General features: G+C 51.7%; 1 protein-coding gene across 1 annotated transcript in view; it reads left to right on the top strand.

Annotated features, from left to right (window-relative positions):
• Positions 1-1,263: 1,263 nt before the first annotated feature.
• LOC142311098 (uncharacterized) overlaps positions 1,264-9,934 on the top strand; it is a 64,049-nt gene continuing 55,378 nt past the window's right edge. The window contains exon 1 of the mRNA XM_075349198.1: positions 1,264-1,321. The gene's annotated coding sequence lies outside the window, so the exon portion shown is untranslated. The remainder of the gene's footprint in view (positions 1,322-9,934) is intronic.

The following is a 9,934-nucleotide window of genomic DNA, read 5'->3' as shown; positions in this document are numbered from 1 at the left end:
AGCTCATCCCGCGCCCTGGTGCGTTGGCAAACGGGGTAATATATGGGGTTGATGCCAGATGTGTAATGTCACCTGGCATCAAGCCCTGGGGTTGGTGAGGTCAGGCGTCTATCAGATACCCGACATCACCAACCCAGTCAGTAATAATTAAAAAATAGACAACAAAAAAAGTTTTATTTGAAAAAACACTCCCCAAAACATTCCCTCTTTAACCAATTTATTGAAAAGAGCACAATCAATTCCACGTCCGGCGTAATCCAATAAGGGGGGGGGGGGGGGGCACGGCGATCCATACCATAGTCGCTGTCCCAGTCAATGAAAAACAGAATGTTCCCCATTGGCTGGGAGAGCAATGCAGTGACCTGAGCTAACATCAATAGGTCAGCTCAGGTCACTGCAGGGGATGACGAGCGCTGCCATCAGGAGCATAGCTGAGATCATTACCTTCTGTGATCATCTCCTGTACTGCTGACGTCAGCGCTGTCACTGACTTATCGCGAGAGCCCGTGACGTCACCGCTAGTGACAGTCTCGGGCCGCTTGCGAGACGGGCATAGACAGCAGTGACCGCGGTGACGTCAGGAGGCAGGAGATCGTCACAGCAGGTAATGATCTCACCTCCTGACAGCAGCGATCGTCATCCCCGCGGCTCCCAGCACTGCAGGATGTCCGTGTCTGCCTGCGCTGCAGCGTGACAGGCTGCTGACACTGCGGGCAGACACTGACACCCTGCAGTGCAGGCAGCCGCGAGGCCGGAGCAGGACACACACTGCACAGACACCTGGAGGTCGCACGGAAGTGCTTCTGTGCGGAGTCCAGGGAGTGCGACGTGTGTTTCCTCTGCTCCTCTTCCTGGCATAATGACATTGCTTCCTGCAAAACCGCAGGCAGCAATGGGCATTACCGCAGGTAAATCGCGGCTATTCCGGTGGTATACCGCACATCATTGCTACCTGCGGAATACCCCCGGAATACCGCAGGTACCTGCGGAAATTAATGGACATGCACATTTTCTCAAGAAAGTTCCTCGAGAAAATTTTCTCAAGAAATTTTCTTGAGAAAAATCCGCACAGTGCGCACAGCTATTTTTTTTTTCTCATTGAATTTCATGGGAAATGTCTGCACAAAGATTGCAGACATTTCTCAGAAATTTCCGGGCAAATCCGCGGGTAAATCCGCGGGAAAAACGGTCTAGTGCGCACATAGCCTTAGGCCAGTGCTATCTGCAGGAGAGATAAGTGCTGATTGCACGGTCTTCTCCTCAGCTTCCTGATTCCCCGTGTGTCTCCAGCAGTGAGAAGCCACACACATGTTCAGTATTGGTGAGTGTTTACCTCAGTATCTGTAAGGCCTCGTGCACATGTTCAGCATTGGTGAGTTTTTACCTTAGTATGTGTAAGGCCTCATGCACATGTTCAGTATTGGTGAGTTTTTACCTCAGTATGTGTAAGGCCTCGTGTACATGATCAGTATTGGTGAGTTTTTACCTCAGTATGTGTAAGGCCTCGTGCACATGTTCAGTATTGGTGAGTTTTTACCTCAGTAGCTGTAAGGCCTCGTGCACATGTTTAATATTGGTGAGTTTTTACCTCAGTATTTGTAAGGCCTCGTGCACACGAGTATTTAGTGAGTATTTTACTTCAGTATTTGTTAAGCTTTGTTCCCACACGATGTTTTTGCTCCAGGTTTTTTTTATTTTTTATTTATTTATTTCTTTGGGCAGTAGTCTTGTTTAACCCCTTAACGACCTTGGACGTACTGAGTACGTCATGGTGACATGGTGCTAAAGGACCCATGACGTACTCAGTACGTCCTGGCGAAATCGCGGTCCCGGAGCCCCGGGGAGTGAAATTTATTTACTTAAACGGTGGATTCGGGAAGGAGGGGACCTCTGCCTGACCTCAGGAGGGGTGGTGCCTCCTCCCCGAACCTACAGAGGCTGTGATTGGCTGACGAACGCCGCTCAGCCAATTACAGCCACTGTAATGTTCCAGCCATTGAAAATGGCTGGAACATTGAAATTCAGCCCTGATCAGTGCTGCTGTAGCACTGGCCATTGGCTGGAGCTGGGTGATCGATGCTTCACCCGCCCCCAGCTCTGATTGGAGAGACCGGTCTTGTGACCGCTCTCTCCAATCAATGTGGATCTGCGGCCTGTGACCGTCCCTGGAAGCCGAGGAGAGCGGTAAGTTGCGATCGCCCCGCCGCTGCTCCCGCTTCACCGCCGCTGTCTCCGATCGCCCCCGCCGCTGCTCCCGCTTCACCGCCGCTGTCTCCGATCGCCCCGCCGCTGCTCCCGCTTCACCACTGTCCCCGCCGCTGTCTCCGATCGCCCCGCCGCTGCTGCCGCTTCACCGCTGTCCCGCCGCCATGCTCCCGCTCCACCGCTGTCTCCGCCGCCATGCTCCCGCTCCACCGCTGTCTCCGCCGCCATGCTCCCGCTGCACCGCTGTCTCCGCCGCAGCTCCCGATCCACCGCCGTCCCCGCCGCCATGCTCCCGCTGCACCGCTGTCTCCGCCGCCGCTCCCGCTGCACCGCCGTCCCCGCCGCCATGCTCCCGCTGCACCGCCGTCCCCGCCGCCATGCTCCCGCTGCACCGCCGTCCCCGCCGCCATGCTCCCGCTGCACCGCTGTCTCCGCCGCCGCTCCCGATCCACCGCCGTCCCCGCCGCCATGCTCCCGCTGCACCGCTGTCTCCGCCGCCGCTCCCGATCCACCGCCCGTCCCCGCCGCCATGCTCCCGCTGCACCGCTGTCTCCGCCGGCGCTCCCGATCCACCGCCGTCCCCGCCGCCATGCTCCCGCTGCACCGCTGTCCCCGCCGCCATGCTCCCGATCCACCGCCGTCCCCGCCGCCATGCTCCCGATCCACCGCCGTCCCCCGCCGCCATGCTCCCGATCCACCGCCGTCCCCGCCGCCATGCTTGCCACTGTCCCCGCCGCCGTCGCACCCACCTTTTTCAGCCGCTGCTGCCCCCGATCGGCGGCGGCCGCCGCCTCCTTCATCGGCTGCCCCTTCTCCATCGCCACACCACCTATCCCTCCATGTGCTGCAAGCCACCCTCCCCCCACGTGGGGGGAGGGTGGCTGGCTTGCAGCACATGTGGGGGGAGGGTGGCTGGCTTGCAGCACATGTGGGGGGGAGGGTGGCTGGCTTGCAGCACATGTGGGGGGAGGGTGGCTGGCTGGCTTGCAGCACATGTGGGGGGAGGGTGGCTGGCTGGCTTGCAGCACATGTGGGGGGAGGATGGCTGGCTTGCAGCACATGTGCTGCAAGCCACCCTCCCCCTACATGTGCTGCAAGCCACCCTCCCCCCTACATGTGCTGCAAGCCAGCCACCCTCCCCCTACATGTGCTGCAAGCCCCCCTCCCTCCCCCTACATGTGCTGAAAGCCCCCCTCCCTCCCCCTACATGTGCTGCAAGCCCCCCTCCCTCCCCCTACATGTGCTGCAAGCCCCCCTCCCTCCCCCTACATGTGCTGCAAGCCCCCCTCCCTTCCCCTACATGTGCTGCAAGCCCCCCTCCCCTCCCCCCTACATGTGCTGCAAGCCCCCCTCCCTCCCCCTACATGTGCTGCAAGCCCCCCTCCCTCCCCCTACATGTGCTGCAAGCCCCCCTCCCTCCCCCTACATGTGCTGCAAGCCCCCCTCCCTCCCCCTACATGTGCTGCAAGCCCCCCTCCCTTCCCCTACATGTGCTGCAAGCCCCCCTCCCTCCCCCTACATGTGCTGCAAGCCCCCCTCCCTCCCCCTACATGTGCTGCAAGCCCCCCTCCCTTCCCCTACATGTGCCATCACTCTCTCCCATCAGACTCTGCCCCCCTCCCCGATCTGCTGCCTCTTCTGTCTGCTGTGATCCTGCTGCCTAGATCCATCCTGTAAGGTAGGTATCCCCATCTCACCCCCCCCCCATCCTCTGCCGCTCCTCCATCCGCTGCGCCATTTCCATCATCCATCCGCTGCGCCCTTTCCCATCCTCTGCCGCTCCTCCATCCGCTGCGCCCTTTCCCATCTTCCATCCGCTGCGCCCTTTCTCATCTGCCGCCCCGCCCTCTCGCATCGCATTATCCAGCGCAGTTGCTCGCTTCCAGACTGCAGTGGATGATGCGATGCGAGACTCGTGCATTGCTCTCACGTTTGGCACTGGTCTTGGCAGGCGCTCATTTTTTTTTTTTTTTTCTACTGATGTCTGTATTTTTTATTTCGCCAAACTAATTTTTTTTGTATGGGGGGGGGGTCTAGTTTCCAAAATGGGATCACGTGGGGGAGCTCCATTGTTTAGGCACCTCAGGGGGTCTCCAAATGAAACATGGCGTCTGCTAATAATTCCAATCAATTTTACTGTGAAATGGCGCTCCTTCTCTTCTGAGCCCCGCCGTACGCCCAAACAATTGATTTCCACCACATATGAGGTATCGTCGTACTCAGGAGAAATTGCACAATACATTTTATGGTGCATTTTTTCCCTGATACCCTTGTGGAAAAAAAGCTACCTGTTTGAAAAAACAATTTTGTGGTAAAAAAAATAAAATATTTTCACGGCTCAACATTACAAACGTTTGTGAAGCCTCCAGGGGTTCAAAGTGCTCCCTAAACAGCTAGATAAATTCCATGAGGGGTCTAGTTTCCAAATGGGGTCAATTGTGGGGGAGCTCCATTGTTTAGGCACTTCAGGGGGTCTCCAAACGCAACATAGCGTCCGCTAATAATTCCAACCAATTTTGCTGTGAAATGGCGCTCCTTGCCTTCCGAGTCCTGCCGTGCACCCAAACATTTGATTTCCACCACATATGGGGTATCTGCGTACTCAGGAGAAAATGCACAATACATTTTATGGTGCATTTTTTCCTGATACCCTTGTGATAAAAAAAGCTACCTGGTTGAAGCAACAGTTTTGTGGTAAAAAAAAATTTTTTTCTTTTCACGGCTCAACGTTATAAACTTCTGTGAAGCCCCCAGGGGTTCAAAGTGCACATAAAACATCTAGAAAAAATATTTGAGGGCTCTAGTTTCCAAAATGGGGTCACTTATGGGGGAGCTCCATTGTTTAGGCACCTCGGGGAGTCTTCAAACCCGACATGGCGTCCGCTAATGAGTGCAGCTAATTTTGCACTCAAAAATTCAAATGGCGCTCCTTGCCTTCCGAGTCCTGCTGTGTGCCCAAACATTTGATTTCCACCACATATGGGGTATCTGCGTACTCAGGAGAAAATGCACGATACATTTTATGATGCATTTTTCCTGATACCCTTGTGAAAATACTAATTTTTATGGCTAAAGTAACATTTTTGTGTTAAAAAAGTAAAATTTTCATTTTTTCGTCTACATTGCTTTGGTTGCTGTGAAGCTCCTAAAGGGTTAATAAACTTCTTGGATGTGGTTTTGAGCAGAGTGAGGGGTGCAGATTTTAGAGAATTGGGTCACTTTTGGGTATTTTCTGTCGCCTAGGTTTCTCAAATCACTCCACAATGTGATGTGGTACCTAAAAAATTTTTTTTTGTAAATTTTGTTGGGAAAAATGAGAAATTGGTGATGAACTTTGAACCCTTCTAACTTCCTAACGGAATTTTTTTTTTTTCAAAAATTGCGCTGGTGTAAAGCAGATAAGTGGGAAATGTTATTTAGTAACTATTTTGTGTGACATATCTCTCAGATTTATGGGCATAAAATTTCAAATTTTGAAAATTGCAAAATTTTCAAAATTTTCGCCAAATTTCCGAAATTTCACAAATAAACGCAAAACATATCTGCCTAAATTTACCACTGACATGAAGTACAATATGTCACGAAAAAACAATCTCTGAATCGCCAGGATCCGTTGAAGTGTTCCAGAGTTATAACCTGTCAAAGTGACACTGGTCAAAATTGCAAAAAATGGCCGGGTCTTTAAGGTGAAAACAGGCTGGGGGCTGAAGGGGTTAAAGTTGGACTGTTCAATACTTGGCCTTATTGTTTTTTGGTTTTTTTTTTATAAACTGAATGGTATATTTACTAGATTAGTGGATGTTTTTAAGGTTATAGTTTCGGCGACTATTTTTAAGAAATTATCTGTTTCAGGTGTATAATGATGGACCCGTCACATGACCCGTGCGTAGGGATGGGGTGGCCCACAGATCCTGAACAGCCCAGGGCCCTGCTTACCCTTAATCCGCCCCTGGGTGCACCCCCTGGTGGCTGCCCTGCACATGTGAAGTGTATAATACACGGTTCACCCCTGGTGGCTGCCCTGTACATGTGAAGTATATAATACACGGTGCATCACATGTACAGGGCAGTCAGCAGGGGAAGTGTATAATATATGGTGCACCCCATGGTGACTGCCCTGTACATGTGAAGACTATAATTCACGGTGCACCCCCTGGTGGCTGCCCTGTACATGTGAAGTGTATAATACACGGTGCACCCCCTGGTGGCTGCCCTGTACATGTGAAGTGTATAATACACAGTGCACCCCTGGTGGCTGCCCTGTACACGTGAATTATATAATACACGGTACACCCCCTGGTGGCTACCCTGTACATGTGAAGACTATAATATACGGTGCACCCCCTGGTGGATGCCCTGTACATGTGAATTGTATAATGCACGATGCACCCTTTGGTGGATGCCCTGTACATGTGAAGTGTATAATACACGGTGCACCCCCTGGTGGCTGCCCTGTACATGTGAAGTGTATAATACATGATGCACCACTGGTGGCTGCCCTGTACATGTGAAGTGTATAATACACAGTGCACCCCCTGGTGGCTGCCCTGTACATGTGAAGTATATAATACACGGTGCATCACATGTACAGGTCAGTCAGCAGGGGAAGTGAATAATACACGGTGCACCCCCTGGTAGCTGGCCCCAACATGTGAATTATATAATACACGGTGCATCCCCTGCTGACTGCCCGGTACATGTGAAGTATATAATACACGGTGCACCACATGTACAGGGCAGTCAGCAGGGGAAGTGAATAATACACGGTGCACCCCCTGGTGACTGCCCTGTACATGTGAAGTGTATAATACACAGTTCACCAGTGGTGGCTGCCCTGTACATGTGAAGTGTATAATACACGGTGCACCCCTGGTGGCTGCCCTGTACGTGTGAAGTATACAATATACGGTGCACCCCCTGGTGGCTGCCCTGTACATGTGAAGTGTATAATACACAGTGCATCCCTGGTGGCTGCCCCCTACATGTGAAATATATAATACACGGTGCCTCCCCTGGTGGATGCCCTGTACATGTGAATTATATATGGCTGCCCCTTACATGTGAATTATATAATATACGGTGCACCCCCTGGTGGGCTGCCCTATACATGTGAATTATATAATACATGGGTGCACCCCCTGGTGGCTGCCCTGTACATGTGAAGTGTATAATACACGATGATTTACATGTACAGGGCATTTAGCAGGGGGAAGTGAATTAATACCACGGTGCATCCCCTACTGACTGCCCTGTGCATGTGAAAAGTATAATGCACGGTGCACCCCCTGGTGACTGCCCCTGTACATGTGAAGTGTATAATACACGGTGCACCCCCTGGTGGCTGCCCTGTACATGTGCAGTGTATAATACACGGTGCATCACATGTACAGGGCAGTCAGCAGGGAAAGTGTATAATACACGGTGAACCCCCTGGTGGCTGCCCTGTACATGTGAAGTGTATAATACATGGTGGATGCCCTGTACATGTGAAGTGTACAATACACAGTGCACCCCCTGGTGGCTGCCCTGTACATGTGAAGTCTATAATACACGGTGCACCCCTGGTGGCTGCCCTGTACATGTGAAGTGTATAATACACGGTGCACCCCTGGTGGATGCTCTGTACAAGTGAAGAGTATAATACACGGTGCACCCCTGGTGGCTGCCCTGTACATGTGAAGTGTATAATACACGGTGCACCCCCTGGTGGCTGCCCAGTACATGTGAAGTCTATAATACACGGTGCACCCCTGGAGGCTTCCCTGTACATGTGAAGAGTATAATACATGGTGGCATCCCCTGGTGACTGCCCTGTATATGTGAAGTGTATAATACACGGTGCACCCCCTGGTGGCTACCCTGTACATGTGGAGTGTATAGTACACGGTGCACCCCCTGGTGGCTACCCCTGTACATGTGGAGTGTATAATACATGGTGCATCCCTTGGTGACTGCCCTGTACATGTGAAGTGTACAATACACAGTGAACCCCCTGGTGACTGCCCTGTACATGTGGAGTGTATAATACACGGTGCACACCCTGGTGACTGCCCTGTACATGTGGAGTGTATAATACACGGTGCACACCCTGGTGACTGCCTTGTGCATGTGAAGTGCATAATACATGGTGCATCACATGTACAGGGCAGTCAGAAGGGTAAGTGTATAATACACGGTGCACCATCTGGTGGCTGCCCTGTGCATGTGATGTGTATAATACATGGTGCAACCCCTGGTGGCTGCCCTGTACATGTGAAGTATATAATACACTGTGCATCACATGTACAGGGCAGTCAGCAGGGAAAGTGACTAATACACGGTGCACCCCCTGGTGGCTGCCCTGTACATGTGAAGTCTATAATACACGGTGCACCCCCTGGTGGCTGCCCTGTACATATGAAGTGTATAATACACGGTGCACCCCTGGTGGATGCTCTGTACAAGTAAAGAGTATAATACACGGTGCACCCCTGGTGGCTGCCCTGTACATGTGAAGTGTATAATACACGGTGCACCCCCTGGTGGCTGCCCAGTACATGTGAAGTCTATAATACACGGTGCACCCCTGGAGGCTTCCCTGTACATGTGAAGAGTATAATACACGGTGCACCCCTGGTGGCTGCCCTGTACATGTGAAGTCTATAATACACGGTGCAACCCTGGAGGCTTCCCTGTACATGTGAAGAGTATAATACACGGTGCACCACTGGAGGCTGCCCTGTACATGTGAAGTGTATAATACACGGTGCACCCCCTGGAGGGCTGCCCTATACATGTGAAGTGTATAATACATGGTGCATCCCCTGGTGACTGCCCTGTACATGTGAAGTGTATAATACATGGTACATCCCCTGGTGACTGCCCCTGTACATGTGAAGTGTATAATACATGGTACATCCCCTGGTGGATGCTCTGTACAAGTAAAGAGTATAATACACGGTGCACCCCTGGTGGCTGCCCTGTACATGTGAAGTGTATAATACACGGTGCACCCCCTGGTGGCTGCCCAGTACATGTGAAGTCTATAATACACGGTGCACCCCTGGAGGCTTCCCTGTACATGTGAAGAGTATAATACACGGTGCACCCCTGGTGGCTGCCCTGTACATGTGAAGTCTATAATACACGGTGCAACCCTGTGAGGCTTCCCTGTACATGTGAAGAGTATAATACACGGTGCACCACTGGAGGCTGCCCTATACATTTGAAGTGTATAATACATGGTGCATCCCCTGGTGACTGCCCTGTACATGTGAAGTGTATAATACATGGTACATCCCCTGGTGACTGCCCTGTACATGTGAAGTGTATAATACATGGTACATCCCCTGTTGGGCTGCCCTGTATATGTGAAGTGTACAGTTAGGTCCAGAATATTTGGACAGTGACACAAGTTTTGTTATTTTAGCTGTTTACAAAAACATGTTCAGAAATACAATTATATATATAATATGGGCTGAAAGTGCACACTCCCAGCTGCAATATGAGAGTTTTCACATCCAAATCGGAGAAAGGGTTTAGGAATCATAGCTCTGTAATGCATAGCCTCCTCTTTTTCAAGGGACCAAAAGTTATTGGACAAGGGACTCTAAGGGCTGCAATTAACTCTGAAGGCGTCTCCCTCGTTAACCTGTAATCAATGAAGTAGTTAAAAGGTCTGGGGTTGGTTACAGGTGTGTGGTTTTGCATTTGGAAGCTGTTGCTGTGACCAGACAACCTGCGGTCTAAG

Source organism: Anomaloglossus baeobatrachus, chromosome 5 (assembly GCF_048569485.1).
Source record: "Anomaloglossus baeobatrachus isolate aAnoBae1 chromosome 5, aAnoBae1.hap1, whole genome shotgun sequence".
In the NCBI taxonomy this organism is placed as follows: Eukaryota; Metazoa; Chordata; class Amphibia; order Anura; family Aromobatidae; genus Anomaloglossus; species Anomaloglossus baeobatrachus.
The sequence above is the reverse complement of the archived record's forward strand: the minus strand, read 5'-3'. Positions and strand labels throughout refer to the sequence as shown.